Raw genomic sequence first — 27,649 nt, 5'->3', positions numbered from 1 at the left:
TTCAAAAGTGGGAACAATAAAATAAGAACACCTCAATGGGGCCGAGGTGTTAGTCCTCTATGTTGCTAGGACTTCTCCAACCATGATCAAGATTGAATAAAATATAAGTTAACAAAACATAAACTTCTTTCAAGAAAATTGAAACTTAAAGAGAGGAGATGAGGAAACTTCACTTAAACTTGAGATGGGTGCCTCACGACCGCTCCATCTAGCTATGAAGTGATCCTCTAGAGATCGCCGTCATCTCCCTCTAGATCACTATCCCATATCTCCTTTGATGCATCACTCATATTTGGGTCCATGAACTCGCTCTCTTCACTTTCAAACTCCACCGTGTCCCCTCCGCAAGAATTGTTGCTCCCTTCCTCTTGTCTCCCGTTTACCCCTTCATTTGCCCTCTCCGAATTGGGGAAGAGTAAGTCCATTTGTGCTCAAGAGGGAAATGCTCCCTCTTCACTAACCTTTCCCTTATGAATCATATCGTGGTATTGAGGATAGAGTGCATAGTGATTGTCCACGGTAGCTTCATATTGTCGGTAGTGCAAATCTTGTAGAATTCCCGTGACAAAGTCATCACGGGGAAGGATAAAGGGGATGGGATGGTTGTACGGTTGATAAGGAAATGGGTAGGGAGGCACTTTGATCTTCTCATCTTGAGATTATTGCTCTTGTTGTTGTTGGTGGTGATTTGGAGGTGGTGGTGCTTGTCTTGCTTGGGTTGGGTTTGGAGGGATGAGGTAGGATGGGATTGCTGATAAAGATCATCTTCTTGGGGAAATTCGTGGAAGGCCGGTCATTGGTAGATAAATCGGATCACTTCCTTTCGTTATCCACTTGATCCGCTTATCAACCCCCTCAAGGGTTATCCAATGATGATGAATAAGAAAAAGATCTTCATTTATCCTCGTGTTTCCCGAAAGAGGAGCATACTCATTATTCTCATTGAATCTCGGATTGAAATGCTTCGCAAGCTTAGTAATGAGCCCTCCATTTACAATATGTTTCATCCCATCATCACCATTCCTAAACATTGCCCATTTTTTGAGTAGCACAAGAGGTGCATAGAAGTGGTACACACATCTTCCTTGAATATTGGGGTAAGATTCCATGAACACAAGATCAAGTTGATTTACAATCGCCGGATCTCGGCGAGCAAGGAGGGTGCCGGAGAGAAACCGGTAAGTGAGTCTCAAAATCGGATTTTGAATATGAAAAGCGAGACACTCCTTGGTGTGTATGAAATCTCGGCCGGTCATGGCCCTCCATAAAGGTTCAACACTGTATTTCTTTGGCTTCGATGTCCGGGTAGGCGAAACATCGAGTCCAAGCACATTTGCGAATTCCACAAGGGTCATCATCCTTGAAACATTTTCCAACCTAAATTCTATGCATATTGTTTTGTTCAAGGTTGTAATCTTCAAAAAGCTCAAAAACTCAAGCACAAGGGATCGGTAAGTTTGTTCATACATGTGGAAAAGGGTAGAGAGACCAAATACTTCAAAGAGAGCTTCCACTTGGTGATAAATCCCAAGTTTCCTCAAGGTATCATGACATAAAAACTTAGTAGGGAGAATGTTCTTACTTAGAAGCCGGTGGAAGACTAGTCTTTGCACATCATTGATAAACTCAACATTTGAGAAGTCATCAAGTCTTGTAAGATCCACTATTTCTTCATGCTCCCTTCTTAATGTGTTGACATGGGAGGTAGAAGAACTTCCCCTCATCCTTGGTCTCCTCCCATTCCTAAAAAACGATCTCCTTGGTGCCATTCCTTGATTATTGAGCTGGGATTTTGATTTGTTAAAGAATAAAGATGCTCCTTGTGGATTGAATGTTGCCTTTGAAACCCTAGGAATTTGGGGCTTTTTGATTTTGTGGGGTAAAAGAGTGATTTGGGATATGCTTTGGAGTCATAAGGAGGTGGTTTTTATAATACAAGTGGAAGGAAGGGTGATGTGACACAAATTGTGTGGTGGAGTGTAATAAAATTAAGAAAAGTCGGGCCGAATTATCGCAGGAAGACGGGCGGATTCGAGCAGAAGACGGGCGGATTCGAGCAGAAGACGCTCGGATTCCAGCTTCTCGGGACAGGAGGATTTAAGCGAAGACGCCCGGATTCTGTCACAGTTAACATTCCATATATATGACGCCACAAAGACGGGCGTCCCGACCCCAAGACGCTCGGATTCTCTGAAGACGAGACGGGCGTCTTTTCTCAAAGCCGGACGGATTCTGAGACAGTGAAATTTCTTGAAATGCACAGGCAAAAAGACGGCCGTCTTTCTGCAGAGTTGGGCGGTTTCCTTATGACGAGCGTCTTCCCTGCTGAGATGCTCGGATTCTTCGACAGTCCCAAAATTTTCAATTTCACAGCTTAGAGGGACGGACGGATTCTTCATAAAACGCCCGGATTCCAGCAGGACGGGCGGATTCCAATGAAGACGCTCGGGTTCCAGCTGCGAATTTTTCCTTTGATTTCCTTTCCTCTCATAGATGCTTCCCCACACTTAAAGATTGGTTCCTTCCTTCATTCAAAATTCGTTAGTGACCCTCCCTCACTTACTCTCATGGAAAGAGTTTATGTTTATGATTAAAGAAATGCAATAAAATTATAAATACAAGTTAGAGGGTTAGTATATTTACAAGTGGTGGTTTAGGGAGGACTCCACCAAACTCTCCCTTTTGATGGTTCTTTCAAGGATGAGAAGGCCCGAGGTAGGTGACCTCGACCTCTCCAATAAACGTTCCCTCATAGTATGGCTTCAACCTTTGACCATTGACTTTGAACTTGCTTCCATCTTCCGCCTTGATTTCAAAATCTCCATATTTTCCAACTTCGTTTATCACATATGGACCCATCCATCTAGAGTTCAACTTTCCCGGAAAAAGTCGGTAGCGGGAATTGAATAGAAGGACTTTGTCCCCTTTGTGCAAGGCCTTTTGTCTAATCCTCTTGTCATGGAGCAATTTCGTCCTTTCTTTGTAAATCTTGGCGTTCTCATAGGATTGTAGTTGGAATTCCTCCAACTCTTGAATTTGAATCATCCTCTTTTGGCCACTCAATTTGATATCAAGATTAAGTGCTCGGATTGCCCAAAAAGTTTTGTACTCCAATTCGATTGGCAAATGACATGCTTTTCCATAGACAAGCTTGTAAGGGGAGGCTCCTATGGGAGTCTTATAGGCCGTCCTATAAGCCCAAAGAGCATCATCAAGCTTTGTGCTCCAATCTTTTCGGGTCTTGTTCACAACTTTCTCAAGGATTTGTTTGATCTCTCTATTTGAAACTTCAACTTGACCGCTTGTTTGAGGATGATATCTCAAGCCGGTTCTATGTTGAACACCATATTTGGTCAAAAGAGATGCAAGTTTCTTCTCATGAAAATGTGTTCCTCCATCACTTATGATTGCTCTAGGAACTCCAAATCTTGGGAAGATTATTTTCTTGAAGAGCTTGGTGACCGTTATTGCATCATCATTTGGAGTGGCAATTGCCTCCACCCACTTTGAGACGTAGTCTACGACCACAAGGATGTATTTATTCCCATTGGATGTCACAAAGGGACCTTGGTAGTCGATCCCCCAAACATCGAAGATCTCCACTTCTAGAATGCCCCTTTGTGGCATTTCATTCCTCCAAGAGATATTCCCCGTTCTTTGACAAGCATCGCAATGAATGATGAATTCCCTTGTGTCTTGAAACATTGTAGGCCAATAGAAGCCCGATTGAAGAATTTTTGAAATGGTTCTCCTTGCTCCATGGTGCCCACCATAGGGTGATGAGTGACATCCTTCCAAGATTCCTTGGACTTCCCATTGAGGGATGCATTTCCGGTAGAGCCCATCACTACACTCCTTGTAGAGGTTTGGGTCATCCTAGAAGTACCTCTTTACTTCGAATAGGAACCTTTTTCTTTGGTTGTGGTTCAAATTTGGAGAGAGTACCTTTCCAACAATATAGTTAGCATAATCGGCAAACCATGGGGTGATGTGCCTTTCAAGTTGTGTTTGAATGGCCATCAAAATATCGTCGGGAAATGAGTCATTGATCGGGGTTTCTCCATGCTCATCATGAAACCGGATCCTTGACAAGTGATCCGCCACTACATTTTCGGCTCCTTTCTTGTCACTTATTTCCAATTCAAATTCTTGAAGAAGCAAAATCCATCTCAACAACCTTGGTTTTGCCTCCTTCTTTATCAAGAGATGTCGGACAGCACGGTGATCCGAAAAGACAATAACCTTGGATCCAAGTAAGTAGGAACGAAATTTGTCCAAAGCATAGACAATGGCTAGAAGCTCCTTCTCGGTGGTATCATAATTCACGTGGGAGGGATCAAGAGTCTTGCTTATATAATAGATGGCATGAAGAGCTCTTCCTACTCGTTGGCCAAGAACCGCTACAACGGCGTAGTTACTAGCATCAAACATAATCTCGAACGGTAGTTCCCAATTTGGAGGTTGAATGATCGGTGCCGAGATTAGTGCTTCCTTGATTCTATTAAAGGCTTCAACACACTCATCAGTGAAATGGAATTGGGCATCTTTAAGCAAGAGTTGAGTGAGGGGTTTTGCTATTTTTGAAAAATCCTTTATGAAACGGCGATAAAAACCCGCGTGACCGAGAAAACTTCTCACCCCTTTAACATTCACGGGAGGTGGGAGTTTCTCTATCACCTTAACTTTAGCTTTATCGACCTTGATGCCCCTTTCCGAAATTAAGTGACCCAAAACAATTCCTTCATTGACCATGAAGTGACACTTTTCCCAATATAAAACAAGACTAACATCTTCACATTTTTGCAACACAAGAGAAAGATTATGCAAACATGAGTCAAAGTCCTTTTCATAAACACTAAAATCATCCATAAAAACTTCCATTATGGTCTCTAGGTAGTCGGAGAAGACACTCATCATGCATCTTTGGAAAGTGGTGGGGGCATTACATAAACCAAAAGGCATCCTCCTATATGCAAAAGTACCATAAGGGCATGTGAAGGTGGTCTTATGTTGGTCATCCGGGTGTATAGGGATTTGGAAGAATCCCGAATACCCGTCAAGGTAACAAAAGAATTTGTTGGAGGCTAACCTCTCAAGCATTTGGTCAATGAATGGTAGGGGGAAATGATCCTTTCTTGTTGCGGAGTTCAACTTTCGATAGTCAATACACATACGCCAACCGGTGATCTTCCTTGTGGGTATTAGTTCATTCTTTTCATTTGTCACTACCGTGGTACCTCCTTTCTTAGGTACCACTTTGACGGGGCTAACCCACAAAGAATCCGATATGGGATATATGATTCCCGCATTAAGTAATTTCATAACCTCTCCTTTGACAACTTCTTGCATGTGGGGGTTCAATCTTCTTTGAGGTTGAATGGTAGGTCTATGGTCTTCCTCTAGATGAATTCTATGCATGCAAAAGTTGGGACTTATCCACTTAAGGTCATCTAAACTATAACCTATAGCCTTCTCATGTTGTTTCAACACATCAAGCAATTTTCCCAATTGGTTCTCATCAAGTCTATCATTAACAATCACGGGTTTGGTCTTTGATTCATCAAGGTAAGCATATTTCAAATTTGGGGGAAGGGGTTTTAGAGTAGGAGTTAGTACCTCACTTTCCTCCTTTAGAGTTTCATTGAGAATTTGCTCCATCTCCATTAGACATTCCATTCTCATAGCATATTCAACTTGTTCTTCATTCTCATCAATCTCATCATATTCAAATTCCATGATGGATTCCTCTTGCTCTTGAGCTTGTAAGATGTCTTCTAGGATGGATTGCTCATCCTCTATAGGTTGACATGCTTCCACAAGGATGTTATGCACCAATTCGTATTGTGCATGAGTAAGTTCTTCGTTAGCTAGAGCGGCCTCAAAAAGATCTACCTCCAATTCCCAATACTTATTTTTAGCCTCACTTGTTTCCAAGGCCTCCAATGCTTGCATGGGATCTTTGAAGAAAGGTATACTTAAGTGGTCCTCTTCAAAACAATCTATAAGGTCCATCTTGCAAAATATCAAACAACTTGAAAACAATTAGAACAAACCTTGAGGAGTTTTACTTCCCCAAGTCAAAGAAAGACACAACTAATAACAATATAAGAAAATCTAAATCAAGTTAACACCGTCCCCGGCAACGGCGCCATTTTTGGTCGGAAACTATGTCTTTTCGGTAACTTGTCGTTAGGAGCACCTAGACCAAAACACAATTTATAGCTTCACAAACAACTCTACAATTAGTAAAGAGGCAAGTAAAGGTCGGATCCCAAGGGACGGGAATTGAGATGAGATTTCTATTGTAACTAGTGGTGTCTTAGGGGTGTCACAATTGGGGTTTGAATAGAAGATCACTAAACTAAATAGCAATGAAAGTAAACAAGCAAGATGGATTGAAAGGGATGTAAACAATTGATAAAAAGCACTAGGGTGTCATGGGGTCATAAGGGATTCATGGGAATCGATCATACAAACATGTTCTCAAATTATAAGCAAGCAATTATTGTTGTGATGGACCGATTTGGTTTATATCTTACAATCCTAGGAAATTTTGGGTCCCGGAGCCGAATCGATTAGATTGTACAACACCTACAAGTCGACTTAGTCTTCCCTACTCGACAACATGCATGGTCTAATGAGACTCGAGTTGGTTTATGTCTTACAAGTCTCATTGAAAAGATAGGTGATGGGTAAAAAATGCAAGGATTCATAGGCTCGCATTTCATCAAACATAACATGTGCATGAGTTGAGATCATAACACGCAAGCAAATAAACCATGAAAGCATATTAATTTAAGCATGAATCATTCCCCATGTTGGTTTCCCCTAATTACCCATTAACCCTAGCTAAGGAACTACTCACTCAATATCAGGTTGAACATGCTAGCAAGGTTGTCAATCATACCAACAAAGTGAAACATGATGAATAAATGAAAGTAATTAACAATAATTAAAAAGGGATTAAGAGAATTATACCTACTAATGATTCCAATAATAAAGCAAAGAATAAAAGAAGTATTTGATGCTTGATTGGAAGGTTGTCAATCTCCCAATAATAACCCAAATAATCTTCAATTACCCAAAATAAAGGATGAACAAGAGAGAGATTAAGGAAATAAAACTTTTATTAAAACTTGATTAATTGTTGATTACAATATTAAAGAGAGATTTGATTGATATTAACTACACTAAAGATTGCTAAGAAGAACATGCTCTTCTAATTAGACTAATGAGGTATTTATAGTGGGGATTAGGTGTAGGAATTAGGGTTAACTAAGGGCTTAAATGACGATTAAGTCCCTACTTAAGGAAACGCCGGTCTTTTTGGAAGGATGGGCATCTTTCTTGAAGCTTGAAGAAACGAAATTGGTCTGCCTTGGAATCCGGGCGTCGTTAGCACGGGACGGGCGGATTCTGTGGTCTCTGCCCGGGCGTCTTGTGGAGAAGACGGGCGTCTTCTGGAGCTGCTGCCCGGGCGTCTTGGAGTGAAGACGCACGGATTGTAATGGTGGAGGACGGGCGTCTTCAGGACAATCCCCACGGATTGCTGGACAGTCTCGTTTCTTCTTCTTTTCTTCCTTTTTCTTCATAAGATCCTTGGGGATTTCCTCGGGGATGCAAGGATCTTTTCTCATCATTGCCCATCTATTATAGTATGTACAAAGGCCTTCTAATCTTGTCTCTCCTTGATGCTTGGTCATTGAATTCAATCAATTTAGTCTCGTTTTGCCATGAAAATGCAAGGTTTGCACTCCTTTCCTACCAAGGGATCAAAACCTCAAAGAATATGCAAAACAAAGAACTAAAGGCAATAAATGACCCAAATATGAACTAAAAAGCATGAGAACAAGGCTAATTCGGGGACTAAATGTGCTCTAATTATGATCACATCAGTTCCCTCACGTGTCCCTAGGTCCTTTGTAAGCCCCAAATTATCCGAGTATTACAATAAGAAAGAATAAAAATAATATAAAGAGATAAGAAATCTCTAACAAATATTATTTTGATTCCCTTAATTTTTATCCAAGTAAGAAAGAGATCTTAATCCCTTTATTTAATCTAATAATATCTTTAAATAATGGAAAAGAATAAATCAAATAATATATGAAGATAAAATATCTTAACCAAATATTATTACTAGGATTTATTCCAAACCCTAACTTGAACAAAGGGAAATCGTGTATGAAGAGAACAGCTCACAGGCCCAATTCCTTCTTCGAAAACCTAGGTAAGATATATTAGATTTAGGGTTTAGATAAGAGTAGAAGGAAAATCCTAGATAGCATGACAACTCATAAGTTGTTTTACTAATCAATAGGATAATCTCAAACTTATTCGATCTAATCATCTCCCATATCTCACTTTACTATAAACTCACTTTTCTTTAAAGATTTTATGATTTAAGCTTTGGAAAATAGATTTTAAAAATATAAAAATCGTGTTCTTCATATTATAACTCAAAGTTATAGTAGAATCACCTATAACATTGAGTTCAACTAGTAAAGTTATAACTAAAACAGCTATAACATTACTTGCCAAAATTACTTCTAAAATTACCGTTATCGAATGATGACCTATACTAGCTAATCTTCCTGGAGATCTCCAGTATGAGGTTAATCTCTTCCATCTTGATCATAAGCTCTTCATCTTGAGCTTCATTTAATATTCATAACTTGTAACTTATACATTTAACAAATCGTTACTTGAAACTTGTTCTTGTACTATGTCATGAGCTCAAATGAATCTTGAAGCTTGAAGCTAAACCAACTATAACTTTACTTCACAAATCGTCTTGCCAAAGTGTAACCATGTTTAATCTAACACAACTAAACAAACGATTACGAGCAACAAGTATACATATAATTAAACACACTTGTCATTATCCAAACATCATCATATAACTATATGGTCCAACATCACTGTTTATTACGGATTTATTCCAGTTATATCTTAATGGGTTTTTGATATGTCGGTTCGGGTAAGATTCAAATCGGGTTAATATTAAATCAAGTTAGTTTTGGGTTATGATTTTCTTGGGTTGGATGTCATAAATTGTGCTAAAATCCGTTATATTTTTTAATTTAAATATAATAATTTAAAGTATCATTGTTAAATAAAATAATGAAAAAATCGGAAGTGCTTTTTATGAGAAAATAAATATTCTGAATTCGAGTCAATTGGTTCAGTTAATAAGAGGTCATTTGTATTTAGGTTCGAGTATCTAAGTGTATATCCGAATTTGATTCAATTTGGATGGAATCAGGTTTTGAGTACTATTCAAGTTACTTATATCTAGACCTATAAAACATGTCAATTGTAACCCCCCCCCCCCCCCCCCCCCCCAACACACACACACACACACACACACCAAGGTGCCTTACAAAGAGCACCCTAGCACATGGAGATGCTACCATCTCGGTTACCCGAGGCATAGTAATCAAAAGAGACCATCAAGAAACGTATTTTAAGTATAAAAGTTTAATGTGCGTATATCATAACCAAATTGAAATAAGAAATACAATGTCTCAAACTGAAAACCAACTAAAGTAAAACTGTCTCAACAAAACACAGCGGAAGACTAAAGAATCTGATATGTGATGACTCCATCCTCATCTAAATCCCGCGCGTACTCCAAAGAAATACCTTCTAATCAACTACTCACCATCCCTGAATGGATCACCACAATTTTCAAAACATTTAAACGGGGTGAGTTACTGCATAAACAAAATAAGAAATCAACAACATCCAATTACATATAACAATTCCTCCAACTCCATCCCATCACCAATCATCTGACTACACACTAAAGTGTGTAGTCCTGCCAGAATACCCATCGCAACAGATATTCCTCGCCGCCAGTGGGGACCACAGCCATACCACCTAAGCCCCGCTCAATACCATAGAGCGAATAACCCATGTTCATTAATGTCCACATCCCCCTTGTGACGGGAATCACAAGGGGGGAATCAAGGGCGTGAAGCCACTCCCGCAAGTGACTCCGCTCAGCCGAGGGCGCACCTCGCGAACCACAGACAAACAATCAACTAATCCACAATACCAAGATAACAATGCCAATTCCAATTAACGATAACAATAATCATGCCAATCAAACAATCATGCCATCTTATAATATTTATACAGTCAACTGAGTAAGAAAATCCTACCTCAGACGAAATCACCAACAATCAACGCAGCAGATCAAAAACCTTCCTCTACGAAATCACCTCATATAATCAAAATCACGTAATTACAAATCTATCACATAATACTCCCAAAACCCCCCAAATCACCCAATTAGTGTTTAACCAATATAAACTATCTAACATAAAAACAATATAGGAATGTTACCCACAATATGACGATCACAAAGGTACGATGAACTCAGAAATCCGACAACCGTAGCCCTTGATTTGATAGGAAAGAGTAAAGAGGAAGAACGTCATTATTTTCTTTTGTAAAAGGTTTAGAGAATGAAAGTAAAAAGTAAAAGGGAACTGGCGAAATAACTTTATATACCTCTTCACGCATTACTATCAAACCCGGCCGAAAAACTGTAAAACCCAACTTACTCGATCGAGTGACTAACGTAATCGATCGAGTACCGCCTACTCGATCAAGGTGCCTCTACTCGATTGAGTACCTACAAAGCAGAATGCACACCAGAATCCTTCATGGACTTACTCAACAGAGTAAGTCCTACTCGATAGAGTATCCAACAGCTCAAATATCTGAGGTATTACAGTCTTCCCTCCTTAAAAATGAGCTTCGTCCCCGAAGTTCAAACCCAACCTATAAAACATGTACACCTAACACTAACTCCACCAACTATGCCTACCTCCACAACGCGGCTCACGATATCGTATCAACTATAACATAGCCTCTCGACACTAACTACATAATACTACCTCTACAAATGCCGCTAACTCCGTCTCGCTAACATATTATCCACTAGCAAATCCAATATCAAGACAATCCACCAAGCGAGATCAATCACCAAACGGAATGTTACATTCTACCACCCTTAAAATGAACTTCGTCCTCGAAGTTTACTCACACTCATAAACATCATACTACTGCAAGCACTGCCATGACCTTTAATAGTATCAACCACAACATAAATCCATCCTTTATTCTACACCAAGGCTCAAACTTCCAAATATACCGCAACATGTACAACCATCAAACTCACTTTGTCTCATCCTACTCCTCTTAAGATAAATGTTACGTCCTCGTAACCCACTAATACAAGATCCTTTGCTATACTTCCCATAATCCTCATCACCACCGCATGTCAACGATAACCCACTATAACCTCAACACCTACAACCATTCTTATATCCAGGGCTCTCTTTCTCTAACAGTTCTCATACTTCAAATCATTCTGCACTCCATCTAACCTATACCATAAAATCCTCAGCATAACCACTACTCCAACTCTTCAACATTACCGCAAAATGACATACTTCTTTATATATGCACTTATCTCCACGATCATAACTCATGATCCACAATTGTTACACACACTCACAATAGCTTCTCAAGTTCGTTTCTTTTATTATCGCAAAACTCACCCATAACTTAACATGATACTAAGTCCCGACACTCCGTACTTACTGTCCCAATAAAAGGTTATAAACCACCTGTAGTTTCTAGTTCAGTACAACATATGTTCCACAAATCACTTGTCATTACTATGTCAACCAAGGCCTCCTCTAAAACAAAATTAAAAGTACTCCAACAACCTCTCACAACTGTGTCCCATCAACAGAATATCACTATACTACGACAACAACGAACACATGCGCAATTGTTTTCCATATCATACTCTACCCTCACTCCCAAGCCGAAACTAGTTAGAAACATCAATAAACAAACAACGATCTACATGTCCAAACCGAAACTCACAGGCAACATCAGTAAACAAAATAACAATCTATATAATTGGTATATACTTTCGAAAGTTCGTCACATAAGTGTCCCGCCTACTTCACCATAACCGATGATGGCATCGCAACACCGCCACCAACAGCCGCACCGCACCGCGTAAGTACCTGCATCACAACACGAAGTACCGTGCCTGGATCGCCACCCGAGGCACAACAACCACATTGATAGTCATCGCAACTTATACAATCCCATAAACACTGACTCAGTATAACTTCCTTGACAAGAAAACTTCCTTAAAACCGTTTTACTAAATCACAACGCAACATATTACACAGAATAAACAAATAACAACTTTATGACTATCACACTATACCACTACTCGTGAGGTCAGAACCTCACACAAACACTTACACACATTATAGACCCATAACTAAAATGAATAGCGTTGAACTGAACTTAAATAAATCATATTTTAATTATTTACTCCATATAAAGAAAACTTGAAGTCAAAATTTTACAACTTTCATTGTGAAATTACTAGTCGAAAGATCTTTCTTGAATCTTGATAGTATATCATTTATTTATATACTCTTGTCAAGCATTTTGATCACGATTAGGAAAAGGTTGAGTTAAGGAGCGTAAATTACATCATTAATTGGGCCCGTCTTGCGAAGGAAAAGCGAGGCAATCAAACCCACAATTGTCAAAATTCTACAATAACTTTTCATGAATAACAACTAGAAAAATTACTATGCCCTTAATTAAGGATTATATCAAACTAAGTAATGCATGCATAGATGCATTGTACATTTGTACCTGGAAAAGGGAGTTTTGATTTAAGATAAAGTTTTTTCTCCCTAATAAAGATATTACAAGTTCAAATCAACCAAACTAGTAAAGTAAGCAAGTACTCTATTTTTCTATATTTATTGAGTAATACGGAGTACTTACTATTTAGTTTTGTTTGGTACAAAGCAAACACCTTGTAGTGAAAAGATGAGCATGTTTTCTTTGGAAACACCTAATTAAAAGAACATGTTCAATTTAATTAAGAGTTTATTTTACGATAAACCTAGTTTATTCTTCTAGATATATATCTAGAGTATTAGTTTAAACCTCGTGCATTATATACACGACATTTAATGTTTAATATTTTTATAAAATTACTTATATAATAGTGATAGCTTATAATGGTTTAGATTTGTCATTATTGTATTTTGCTTGGATAAATAAAAGGTAAAACTGAAAATTAATTAAGAGAATTGAGTAATAAGTTGAAATATATTCTAATGAACATATTTTTATAGCATAAAACTAATGAGTTTCAATTAATTTATTTTTTCAATTTTCCTTGTCACGAAAGTAATAACAACGATCATTTTATACAGCGTAACTCATCATCTAATAATAAGATCAATAAAAGATTTGGCAATTTATAGTTTTATATCAATTTTTTATTTTGATTAAAATAATACAGTTTAGAGTTTAGTGAAAATAATATAATTTGATGAAAAGATTAATTTTAATCAAAATATAATAGATGAATTAAATTGTAATTGTTATTTTCCTTATTTAGTGAATGAACATAATTATCATTAGTTTCCTTTTTTTAGAATATGCTTTTTGGCAAGAAAATGATAAAGTTCGTCTATTCTTTTAGTAGATATAGGGGATAGGAGATTAGATAGTGTCAATGTGAATCACTAAAATTCATGGACTTAAATAATGATCTAGTAATATTATGTGTCACATGTTCGTTATCCTCTGATATTTCAAAAGATATATATGAAAAGTGTGTGAAATGAATATATATAAAAAGAAATACAAAGTAAATACCAACTTATGACTAGCCAGTAAAAACACACTGTCGATTTCACTAGACTAATACCTTATATTATCAGTAACTTTTCCTTAGTTATTTAGTGATGTACAAAGTATAAGTTGCAGAAATTGGGATTTATCATAATAATACATTTACTACTTACAATTAAGACATGAAGATTAGTATAAAGTTGAGGAGCTGTTTGTAGACACGGTTTTCATAATCAAAATTTTTATTGATAACTTTTTGTAATTCTTTTTCCATTATTTCGTTCTCTTTAATTTGGCTTTCCTCAGCCTTCTTTGTCTTTGGAGTAGATGATTCAAAAGATTGTTCATGGACCCTATGATGGAACTATATCAATGTATAAAAGCAAAGAAGACAAATTTCTTAACTGCCTTCATGACAAAGTGGCTATTAAATATCACTATGTAGCTCAACCATATGCATTGATCAAATAGGATACATAGTGCTCCATAAAATTATACTTGTACATAATAACATTATGGAGCTCAACTTATATCTCTTGATAATCTTAAAAAAGATGAAAATACTTATACATCATAAGAGAGACAATATTCTATATAGAAATTTGAGAGTCTACTTATCCAATGAATGTCAACTTGTCAGGACACATTTTTTTCTTTTAATTACTTGTATATCCTAACTTATACAACTAATTTTAATTATTTACTCTAATCTATTTACTGACTAAAAAAAATCCTACTCATAAATTATGAGGAAAGACTAAGGCCTTGTTCTTTTAAACTTAATTTGAGCTCATTTAAGTTTAGTTCAACTCTATTTAGTTCAGTTTAGTTTCACTCAGTTCAATTTAGTTTGGGTCACCTCAACTTTTCGCAAATTAACTCTTATTTTAGTTTATTTATGTTTACCTCTATCAAGTTGCATTTAGTTCAGTTTAATTCAACTCTTTTCGATACATATAAAAACGAGGGTATTAAACTAAAATGTATATTAGACGATGTGATCCGTGATGAATAGCCGTTGTTGTTTAAAAATGCATGCATGCATGCATGCATGCTTATAATAAAAAGGAATACTTTAAATGACAATGCCATAGACCCACCTTGGTAGAGTGGAAACACATTAGACAAAATTAATTAAAAGCATATCAAATCCGATAAGCTTGATTGGAAATTCTTGTAACTAACTAATTAACTGATCATTTCACACACACACACTTCCCTTTCTTCCTTTCTTCTTTTTGTTTCTGAAACTATGATGCCTACAAAAAGGCCCACGTGTACATTTTTAATATAAGAAAAGTGAACGAGGAGCGTCTGTGTACACGTGGCATAACATCATTGATGTACTAGCCCCGCAACTTGACATCATGAGAGTTTAAATAGCCATCAATCTCTTTTGGAAATTGGACCTCACTTACCACTTCCACTATCTCCTTTTTAAAATAAAAATAAAAAAAAAAAACAACGAAAACAATGTTTAGTGCACTCGTGATTTTTTCAACTTATTAGTACAGTAGTACTCATCAAATAAAGGAAAAAAAAAACCTTAGAGAGCGATTTCCATGCACGCATAAAGTACGTGCCGCCATTGATTTCTGTGCCCATGGCCAGAAAGTCAATTCAGCAGAGACAAAGAGAGATGACGTTGCGAGGGAGAAGCATCCCTGCTACGAATAAGGTGGAGAGTTTGGAGGAAACTGGTGAGTAGAGTATGGTTTCAGCAAGCCCTAAAAGTATACGAGTTGGTCCTAATGTTGAAAATGAAGGAAAAACAAAGAATATTCATGAGGTTGTTGTTAGGTTCATATATCTATTATTAGACTCTTCTAATAGTGAACTAATTAATTTCTTAATTATATATTCTTAAAATCTAATACATGCATAACAAAATAAGAGATTTATAAGAAAAACAATGTCCCTTACATTGTGTATAGGTCCGAAATATAGGGCACAAATAAGGTCACCTTCCTTATTTGTTCTTGAGCTTAATATATTGGATGATCCTCCAAAAATCTCAAAGTAGAGATCCTCCTTAGATTGCACCCAAGACTTATCCCTTAAACTAGTATACTAATTAACTAGATTAATAAACTAGTATCCTTAAAATGATTCCAATATTATGTTTATTACTACACTAGTAATCCAATGGTTGTTATAATATTAGATGAACAAATCAATATTTCTAAAAAAATGTTTTAGAGAGAAGTAGGAGAGAATAAGTATTTTGCATGTAGTATTGTGAATGAATGAGTGTGGAAAAATGAGAACAAAAGTTCTCATAAAAGGAGCATGCAACCGGTGGAGGCAAGGAGAACAAGCCAAAAATGGAACCTCCTTTATGCTTTTACTCTTTTCAACATATTAAGCGTGTAAGGCTAGTGTGTGTAGGAATGATTATATACTAGTTTATCTCATAAAATAAATAACCACACACACCACCATGACTCCCTCCATTTCGGTCCAACCTTAAAATGGACTACCATTTTATTTTGTCAATTTGTCATTTGTCACACAATATGTTACATATAGTATTTTACATGTTATTAATTAATTTAATGCATATTTATCAGATAAATATCATTTTACAAATTAATTAAATTACATACAACAAATTGACTAGTGATACTTGATCACATAAATAAAATGGGTCATATAATTATAATTAACAACATCTTGTAATTATAATTAACCATTCATTCTTATCTCTATTGTTTCTCAAACAATAAACAATTTTAGTAATAAAGCATTTTTATTACTAAAATAAATCTTATTTAATCCCATTACAATAAGATATCAATATTCTCTCTCACAAGTGAATTGTTCAATTTTAAGGAATTGATCACCTTGTACCGTCATACAATTAATCAATTTATCTATTAAGGGAGTTGTCCTTTAGGTGTGACCTTAAGAGATCAACTGATCACCACCGTCATACGACAGTAATGTCAAACTCTAGTCTGCCAATCACTACCGATTAATGATGATCAGTTGATTATATAATAAATTATCTCTTACGTATTCTTAATATGAGAATTAAACATGTGATCGCACTATTGTTGAGGACACATTTTCCAACAATCTCCCACTTGTCCGAGACAAGTGTGCGTCACCAATTCTCTTGTCCTATTACAATCTCCCACTCAATGCAAGGTATCTCGCAGGTCGTACTTGCACTTGATCATATCTTGAGTGATTTCCTCGATCTGGAGTGTAACTGTCTTACCGGAATTATCTACCATAGATACCTTCCGAGCGTGGCCACGCATTTCCAGTTCACTACTCCTCGAGTGGCCTTGAGATTTCAAACGACCCTGACAAGGGGGTGGACAATTCCTATCGCACTATTGCCTTTGTTCAGCCACATTTCACTTTAACCCAAAATATACCCATTTGACCTCATTTACGACAGTCGTAGAGCATAAATCAAAGCTAATCTGAAATTTGTGCCAACTTGGGCGAATAGTCTCTAATCAAAAGAATTGACTCATAAGAATACTATAGCAGCTCTTTCCACGACCAGGCTTTATGAATTACCAGAACTCTATAAGCGGTCACTGCCCGACAGTGTTCCATACACCGCCTATGTGATCGACTAGTCATCCCATATGACTCTATGGCACTTGAACTTGCCATCAATCGCATCACACTCTAGTCACATCGAGACGTCACCTCATATAAGTAACTAGGGGCGAATACCATGTCAATCCAGTTTACTTTAATGGGGTTCAATTTGTCTCTACAACCCATTTGGATTTAACAAATTAATGGGTGAGTTTAATAAATCTCAAACGATAAATGCGATTATCACATATGAATAGTCAATATACTATTACTACTTCATATCTTATAATCTTTAGTGTACCTTTTACACTAGTCGAAATGCAATAAAAGCTTGGGAAGTGGATATACCCTATATCCATATATTCCAACTTTGTCAATTGCTTCCCTTCTATTCAATGTTATTTTTAATAACTTGAATTTATCTCCAAGTATTTGTCTAGTCTTCTTACCAGACTTGGGCTCTTTAACTTAAAAGATGCTCCCAGTGTTATCGCATAACGTGTGACAAAGTCATTTGTAGATGGATTCACCCTTAATCCCTACGTTGACCATTTTATCACAATTTACATAGATTCCTTTTGTAGAATTTGCAATGCACGAAACTAAAACACTTTTCTAGTCTCTTACTCCTAAGTCAATAAGACATCCTAGGATTTCAACAAATCCCTTTGGGTTTGGAAACTAAAGTTTGTGCAACCCTTCAACACCTAACTTAGTTTATCATCCAAACATATGAACGAATCCTTAATTCTTCTCAAGAATTTCAAGGATGTTCTTTAAGGCTTTCACAAGCCAAATCATGGGAATTATCTTGTTAATGACTTATCATGCCCTAGGCAAATATCACATAATGGCATGTGCATCTGTTTTCATACATGATCATTCTAATGGCGGAAATATTAGCAATCAATTTCATGTGATCAACAACTTAATAGGTTCAGTGAACGACTATGACTCTATCATAGTAATTCCAGTTCCATCAACATGAATAACCTATTCGACCTTGTTGATGTTAAACAGATACGAAAGATCTTATCCTCATAAGACTCTCAACTCTATGCCAATATTCTCTCTCATAGATTCAAAAATCTAGAATACTTTTCACCCTTTTTTAAGTCTCCCAATCACTCTTTCACAGAAGAGAGCATTGGTAAATTATTCTCAATAAGTAATATGTTATCAACATATAAGACATGGGAAAATGATTCTGGCTCCCACTTAACTTCATGTATAATCATGATTCTTCAATCATGTGAATGAAACCATTCACTATTATCACATGAACGAAAAATATAATCCTTTAATACTTGCTTAAGACCATTCTAGGATTACTTAAGAAAGCTACGCATAATATGTTAGGATTCTTAGATTTTTATCTAAGGTTTTGTGTTCCAAACACATCCTTCTCTAAATTCCCATTTTAGAAAAGCGAATTTTTAATATCATTTGTCATTCTTCATCAAAATGAAATGCGGCAATTCCTAACATAATTCATCTTGATTAACATCTTCATGTCAATCTATGCACTCAGTTTTTCTAAAGCTCTATTTACTTTTGAGGAGACCCTCGCCTTAAAGTAATTCTACTCTTGAGTAACCATTTTCGGATTGAAATGCTATGGCTCATTAGTAACAAGGTCGATTTCGGATAAGGTCATAATACAATTACTTTCACAAAGCAATATTTTAACAACAAGACATGTGTGCTAAACTCCCACTGAACTATACTCCAATTCCATCTTTATAGATTATACTCCCATTACTTTCACAAAGTAACACATTAACTATAAGACATGTTTGTTACGATCCAATCTACTCCCACTCTATCTTCTTAAGAGATAGCTTTGTGAGTAACAAACATATATGGTGAAGTAATTGGAAGTTTGTCTAGATTGACGTGTTAGCATATAAAGGAACAGCTCCATCATGGCAGCTTGATTCATGTTATATGCCAGTCTGATCCATGTCATTTGTTAAATACACTCTCTATTTAAGGTATCACCTGGTTGACCATCCGTTTAGAATTACTTGCACGTTTTGGATTGCAAATTCCCAAAATTGATTTTAATAACTCAAACTGACTCATTTTAGTTTGATCTTATGGGTAGTGACACTTGGTCATAATCCATATTTTAATAAATCAAATTCATTACTCGGATCTTTGCCACTACGATCGGATCGTAATGCTTTAGTACTTTGTTCAATTGGTTCTCTACATCATTTAGAAATTCCTTAAATTTCTCAAATGCTTCACTTTATATTTGATTAAGTAAATATACCCATATCTACTTGAATCATCGGTAAAAGTGACGAAGTAGTCATAAATTCCCTTTGCGGTGATGCTCATTAGAACACGTACAACGGCATGTATTAGTCCCAACAAATCACTTGCTCATGTCCCGTTACCACTGAAGGGAGTACAAATCATTTTGCAAAGGAGACAAGATTCGCATATTCCATATGATTGAGAATCAAATGGTTCATAAAATCTAGTCAACACTAGCTTTCAATGCGTTTCTCATTTATGTGACCTAATTGAAAAACCCAAATGTACAAATCACTTGGATTAAAAGTTTGAGTCTTTTGGATCGTATTATGAAGATATCTTTGCTTGAGTTGGAAGTGTCTAAAATTTGTATATCATAAAGATAAGTGACATGGCTCACAGCCATGTCTCTTTTCAACAAAATACAACAATTGTCTTTGATGGCAAAATATAAATCTTTTCATGTCTCACATAGAAATGGAAATAATGTTTTAGACAAAATGGGTACATAATCACCATTATGTAGATGCAACTTAAAACTATTAGCTAAAACAAGTACAGAAGTCCCTCTCGAAGTGGCGGCTACCGTAGCTCCATTTCCTTGTCGGAGATTTATCTCACTCATATTTAGCTTTTCCACATTTCCAAGTCCCATTTGGAGTAATAAGTCCAACTTTGATATCTCCCAAATACTTTGACCAATTTCGCTTCCAATGGCCCATGACATTACAATAATGACATTCTTCATAAGATTGGGCACCCTTCTTGGTTTTGGTTGTGGTAGTCTCACTATCAACTTCCAATTCACAATCGGATTTGGGTTTCTTACCCTTATTTGCCTTTCCTTTATTAATACTATTACCCCTTGTAGTTGCAAGGACATTCTTGCTAGAACTCCCACTCAATTTGATATTTCTCCTTGCTTCATCAAACAAGGATGCCTTGGATTTATTGAGATTTTATTCACCAGGTTTTCTTACTAAAGAGGTAGGCATAAATATCGGAGTGGGTGGTGTGGAAGTGGTAAAGTAGCAAAGATTTCCATCCTGAACAATGCCAATGCGTAATTCTCTATCGTATCATTGTCATACTCGGAGCATTTTTCATCGAATGATTGGAGCCATGAATTAATGGTGATTGGTGTAAGAGTATTAGATGAATCCATTGCATATAAACAACTACAAAAACGAAAATGAAGGAAATAATTAACATCAATCGTTTTAATAATACTTGTAAACAAGTATTACATTTATATAGTGACCTCTACCCAACTATTATAAATGATTCCGAGATCCAAATTCCTATTAACTCGGGCACGGTGAGCCGATTCATCCCTTATTAATATAACTCGGTGGATTAACCTCTTAATCGATTTTACTTCTAGAACTCTCGGTCGATAAAAATTACTCTAATATTTATCTTTAGCCCGGAACACATGCGACTACGGTCACGAATACTTCCGTTGAGCTCAATTCAAATTTCGATGTAATAACATTTTATTACCCACTTACCCAACGTAACAAGTTTAGTACCCCGGTGAGCCGAGCCTACTTCCTTATGAAATTGGGACTCATGGTTTCTACTATTTGGTAAGGCTAATTCTCAATTATTATAAGCGAGAGGTCATGTCAATTTATTATCTATCACGTTTTAAGTGAACTAAAGCGGTGAACTATGATAATTATAATTGACACGATCGATGACTCGATATGATATGCATGTGTTGTTATGACAATTTGGCAATGCATGCAACATATTAAAAGAAATGCAAAGCAATAATAGTAAATTCCTAGTATGACCTTCCTAAAAATAGAAAATCCAATAATCTATTACATATTCGGAAACCAACTCCTTTGATCCCTTGAATCTTCAAGTGGCACACCTCCCAAGAACACCGTCTTTGTCGGAACGCCTCTCCGAATGGCACCGTCTTGAAGAAACTCCATAATTACAAATAATTATAAAAATACAAAACTATTCCTATTATATATTTGTAAAATGGAAAAACTAATAAACTAAAAGTGATACGAGATCACATTAAATTACAACCGAATCAATATTCCCTTTCATTACGGGTAATACCGATTAAAACTAAGGCCATACTAAGATAAAGTTACATAATTCAAAACTATATAAATAAAAGACATTCAACAATTGAAATATGCAGCATTATAATATGTATCTATCATGCCAAATTATGTGCCAAATCGCCCTATTTAACTTATATCGTATACATAACCCGATTTTATGGAAATGCGTAATCTTAACCTCTTAAAATCACAAATTAACACTTAAATCACATCTAAGCTCAAGTTAATTATCCTAACACTCTTAGGACTTAAAAATTAGTCATCACTCAACTTTTGACAATAATTCAACTTGATTTAATTTTTATGCTCATTTTTGACCTTAAAATCATAATATTTATGAAATAAATCCAAATTAAATTACAATAATTTCAAAATTTGAAATTTAAATTTTTGAACATTCTGGAATATTTCCATGACACTCATAATGTCAAAAATCATGGTTAAAATTTTCGAATTAATTTTGAGAAAATATAGTTGCAATTTATCGATTTTATCTCATAAAACATCTAAAGTATCCAAAAAATTAATCCAATCAATTTTTAAACATTAGATATGATAAGTGGGATATTTATGAAACCTTCAATAATTTTCTCATGCCATGCAATTCGTTTTAGCTTTTTATGCTAAAATAGTCACTATTTATGCCATTTTTACACTAAAAATTCATAAATCATGCTAAATGAGATCATTTCATCTCAAAATTTAAATACAATCGGTAAATCATTCATGTGACAACATATTAAAATCTCATGGCCTAATTCAAAATTTAACTATTTTTAACCATTTTACCTCTTTTAATCCATTTTTATCCGATAAAAATTATAAATCATGCAATATTAATCCAATTAATACGAGATTATACACACAATTTGTAAATATGCATGTGAGTTCATATAAAATTTTCAAGTTCAGAGACTTAGTTTAACTATTTTTAGCATTTTAATTCCCATTTTAGTCATAAAAATGTAATAAAATGACCAAAAATCATTAAAATGAGCAATAAATTTCCATAAATCATAAAAATGACCTAAACATATTTTAGGACCATAATATATAACATGCAAAAATTTTCGTGGCTTTATCTTCATAAAACTCAAATTTTTAGTTTTATATGTTAAGATTTTAACTCGGAAAAACAATAACCGATTATGCATGCAACATCATATGCTCTGATACCACTTGTTTGGTTCATATACCTATTATTAGACTTTTCTAATAGTGAACTAATTAACTTCTTATTATATGTTCTTAAGATCTATTGAGTGCATAACAAAATAAGAGATTTATAAGAAAAACAATGTCTCTTACATTGTGTATAGGTCCGAAATATAGGGCACAAATAAGGCCACCTTCCTTATTTGTTTTTGAACTTAATATATTGGATGATCCTCCAAAAATCCCAAAGTAGGGATCCTCCTTAGATTGCACCCAATACTTATCCCTTAAACTAGTATACTAATTAACTAGATTAATAAACTAGCATCCTTAAAATGATTCCAATATTATGTTTATTACTACACTAATAATCCAATGGTTGTTATAATATTAGATGAACAAATCAATATTTCTAAAACCTTGTTTTAGAGAGAAGTAGGAGAGAATAAGTATTTTGCATGTAGTATTGTGAATGAATGAGTGTGGAAAAATGAGAACAAAAGTTCTCATAAGAGGACCATGCAACCGGTGGAGGCAAGGAGAATAAGCCAAAAATAAAATCTCCTTTATGCTTTTACTCTTATCAACATATTAGGTGTGTAAGGCTAGTGTGTGTAGGAATGATTATATACTAGTTTATCTCATAAAATAATTAACCACACACACCACCATGACTCCCTCTATTTCGGTCCAACCTTAAAATGGACTACCATTTTATTTGGTCAATTTGTCATTTGTCACACAATATGTCACATATAGTATTTTACATGTCATTAACTAATTTAATGCATATTTATCACATAAATATCATTTTACAAATGAATTAAATTACATATAATAAATTGACTAGTGATACTTGATCACATAAATAAAATGGGTCATATAATTATAATTAACAACATTTTGTAATTATAATTAACCATTCATTCTTATCTCTATTGTTTCTCAAACAATAAACAATTTTAAAAATAAAGCATTTTTATTACTAAAATAAATCTTATTTAATCCCATTACAATAAGATATCAATATTCTCTCTCATAAGTGAATTGTTCAATTTTAAGGACTTGATCACCTTGTATCATCATACAATTAATCAATTTATCTATTAAGGGAGTTGTCCTTTAGGTGTGACCTTAAGGGATCAACTGACCACCACCGTCATACGACAGTAATGTCAAACTCTAATTAGCCAATCATTTTCGATTAATGACGATCAGTTGATTATATAATAAATCATCCCTTACGTATTCTTAATATGAGATTTAAACATGTGATTGTACTATTGTTGAGGACACATTTTCTAACAGTTGTAGGCATACCAGAGTTGGTAGTGGAGACGGATAATGAATCAGAAGATGAGGATATCAGTGAAAGTGAGAATGAGGAAGAGAAGGAGGATGCAGAACAGGGCAATGATACCCAAGAGGATGTTCCTGAAACTGGGACTGAGGAGATGCTGCAGTTAGAACAGGGAGATGTTGAAGAGGAGATAGAATACTGGAAGGAGGTTGTTGTATGTTTTATCTTAGGGGCCAATCCACCATGGGAGGTAGTTAAAGGCTTCATTAGACGAATATGGACAAGGTTTAACATTGACAAGATCTCATTCATGCCTAATGGGATTTTTCTGGTTAGGTTTAAGATGATGGAAATGAAGGAAAAGGTCCTTGCGTCTGGACACTATCTATTTGACAATAAACCTACGATTGTTAAATCATGGGAACAGGACCTAGAGATGAATAAAGAGGATGTAAAATGTGTGCCTGCGTGGATTAGATTGCACAAGCTGTCTCTGAAGTTTTGGGGAAAAGGATTACCAAAAATTGCAGGCGTTGTAGGCAAATATGTCAAGAGTGATACAACAACTGAAGAGAGAACTAGATTAGTGATTGCACGAGTAATGGTGGAGCTGGTAGTGGATCAGGACCTGCCAGTTAAAATTGTATTTAAGGATGAACATGGGATAGTGAATCATATAGAAATTGAATATGAATGGAAAATAATCAAGTGCAAGAAGTGTCAAGGGATGGGGCATGAACAGGAGCAATACAGGAGAGACAAAATGATAAAAGAGAAGGCTGTTGTTAAGAAAGTCTGGAGGCCAGTTGTGCAACCTGCTAAGACTAAGAATGTCAGTCCAGCAGAGCAAGTGATCACCAGTAAACCTGTGAGTTCTCCATCAAGGGTGCTACATACTCTAGTCAAGAGACTAGTCATATTGAGAAGGGGTGGCAGTTCACAGGAAGTAGCAAAGGATGGTTATAGTAGGGACACTTTTGGAGCACACTCGTATAAGGAGGTACTCAATTATCCTGGAAAGGAAGGTGTTGTTGAAAATGGTATTGCTAATCCCCCTAATTTATCTAATGGATAGTTTAGGATTTTGGAATGTGAGGGGCATGAATAGAGTAGGTAAACAAAAAGCTATTAATTTCTTCTTACAAAATAAAGGTGTTGGGTTGTTTGGTTTATTAGAAACTAAAATAAAGTGTAAAGCTTTTCATAAAGTTGTAAATAATTTCAATAATTGGTGCATTTCTACTAATAGTGGATATCATAATGGGGGAAGAATTTGGATTTTATGGCAGCCTAAGTCTTTTAGGGTTCAGTTCCTGGAACATAATGCTCAGTTTATTCACATGAAGGTAGAATCTTTGGTGAGTAGGACTCCATTATTTTTGACTATGGTGTACGCTTTCAATGGGGTTAATGATAGAGCTCCTCTTTGGGGGCATCTGAGGAGGCTAGCAGGAAATATTGCAGGACCATGGGCTATAGAAGGAGACTTTAACTGTGTTTTTTTCTGCAACTGAAAGGGTTGGGGGCAATGTACCTTCCTCTGAGAAGGAGCCTTTTAGGGATTGTGTGGCTTGATGCGTGTCTTTTATATGATGTTTTACATCCCATTTTACACGCATTTCAGAGCTCATTCATGTAGTTTATGCTACATTTCTCCCTATTTCCGTCTACTTCCGTATTTTTGTACATTATTGCAGAAATGTGAAGAATCCAGCGGAAATCGAGCTAAATCCGTCCCCGAGTATCCTGCATTGCATATGACGTGAAGCATTCACCCGAGGAACGAGCTTGGTGCGCAATTCAAGGCCTAAAAGACAAGTCCACGAGTTTATAGAAGTCAAGTAGCAGCTCAAGCAGTCGATCGACCACTGCCATCAGTCGATCGACCAACAATCGGGTTCCAGAAGCTACTGTTCATTGCTATTCAGTCGATCGACCAATCCTAGCAGTCGATCGACCAAATTGCTATTCCAGACGAGAATTAAAAGACCGTGAATCTTGAAGCCCAAAGTTATGTTAGGTTTAGGAAATAAGGTTACGTTAGTTGCTATATAACGTAACCTAGAAACATCAGTTGTTTATCGAGTTTTTATCTAAGTTTCACATTCAATTTTAGAATATCATAGTTAGGGTTTGGAATATTGGTTGCATCGGATTTTCATTCATACTTCTAATCATTCCGTTACTATTCTTCTGCAATTTTCGGTATTCCTTCCATTCTACTTTCAGTTCATCTTTATTGCGTTGTTAGTTATAGAATTGTTAGTTAGAACCCAAGCCAATTATCGTTTATGTTAATTGTTTGCTTTACTACTTTTAGCATGAATTAAGTAGTCTTTACCGTCAATATTCTTGTTATTTTAGCCATAGCCATGAGTAGCTAAATCAATTGTGCTAGGATGTAGGCGAATTATGGCGTAGGCGGCGTAGTATTAAATTGGACTGAATTCGCGTGTCAGTCGATCGACCGCCATACCTGGTCGATCGACTGACCACGTGAGGTTACCTTTCGTTTTAATTGATTTTAATGTTGTATTTAACGAATCGAATGCATGCGACCAGTTAGATGCTTAATTTATGACTGACCCATTAGATCGAAAGATAGGGACAGTTGTTAGACCACCAATTGAAATGACTAAACTGTGCTGAGATAGAAAGATAGGTATAGTTTAGACTGTTAGTCACTTTTCAGGACGAGAGTCAGTATTAGTGATATTATAGACTTATAGCGAGATCGAAAGATGCTATCTGTTAAGAGTGGACCGAGAGGACCTCTTGTTTTCCCGCCTCACCTGTGTTTGATTCAGACCGACTTAGTATGCTGCCGCCGAAGCTGTAATAAACCGACCATCCTAGTGCCCCTTCTTTATCTGTTTAATTCGTCTTTTCTATAGACCAATTCAACTCAACCCCCACAATCGTTACCTTAGACCCTAATTAGACAGCTAGAAATTACGTCTGCCTCCTTGTGGTTCGACCCTGTTACCACTAGCCTAGGTTAGTCTTAATAGGAAATTATAAATCTTATTTTTGGTACTCACAACGACGGGTATCAAATTTTGGCGCTGTTGCCGGGGAGGCAATAGTTGTAATTTTTAGTTGTTTTATTTTTAGTCTTTCTTAGTTTAAGGGACTTCTGTTCCTTAAACTTTTCTTATATTCTTTTTGTAGTTTCTTCTTATGCGCAGGTCACAGGGTGGTGAACTAGTACCATTCAATCCTGAGATCGAGAAATCTTTGCGCGAGTTGAGACGATCACAAAGGGTATTACCGACAGAGGAAGAGCTGAGTACTCTGTCAAGCTATCACGAGAACGAGCTGTTCGAGGAAGACCCACATTCTTCACCCGTTTCCACCTCTTCAGCCGAGACAGTTACTTCTCCAGAAATTCCAGTCATGGCTGAGGAATCGAGTATAGCTAGTCATTCTGAGCCGACAGCTGCAAATTTATATAAGGGTTCGAATTACCAGGAGATGCCAGGAATTTTGAACCAAAGCCTTCATACATTAATATGGTTGAGAGAAACCAGTTCGGGGGAGCTGCAAATGAAGATGCAGCTAAGCATATGGAGACGTT

General features: G+C 36.1%; 1 long non-coding RNA gene across 1 annotated transcript; it reads right to left on the bottom strand.

Moving 5' to 3' along the window:
- Nucleotides 1-9,464: 9,464 nt before the first annotated feature.
- On the bottom strand, nucleotides 9,465-15,961 carry LOC141623766 (uncharacterized). The gene is made up of 2 exons (XR_012533623.1): nucleotides 15,625-15,961; nucleotides 9,465-9,669 (listed from the first exon to the last, which is right to left on the bottom strand). It is a non-coding gene; the product is annotated as an uncharacterized LOC141623766 (long non-coding RNA).
- Nucleotides 15,962-27,649: the final 11,688 nt, after the last annotated feature.

Source organism: Silene latifolia, chromosome X, assembly GCF_048544455.1.
Source record: "Silene latifolia isolate original U9 population chromosome X, ASM4854445v1, whole genome shotgun sequence".
In the NCBI taxonomy this organism is placed as follows: domain Eukaryota; kingdom Viridiplantae; phylum Streptophyta; class Magnoliopsida; order Caryophyllales; family Caryophyllaceae; genus Silene; species Silene latifolia.
The sequence above is the reverse complement of the archived record's forward strand: the minus strand, read 5'-3'. Positions and strand labels throughout refer to the sequence as shown.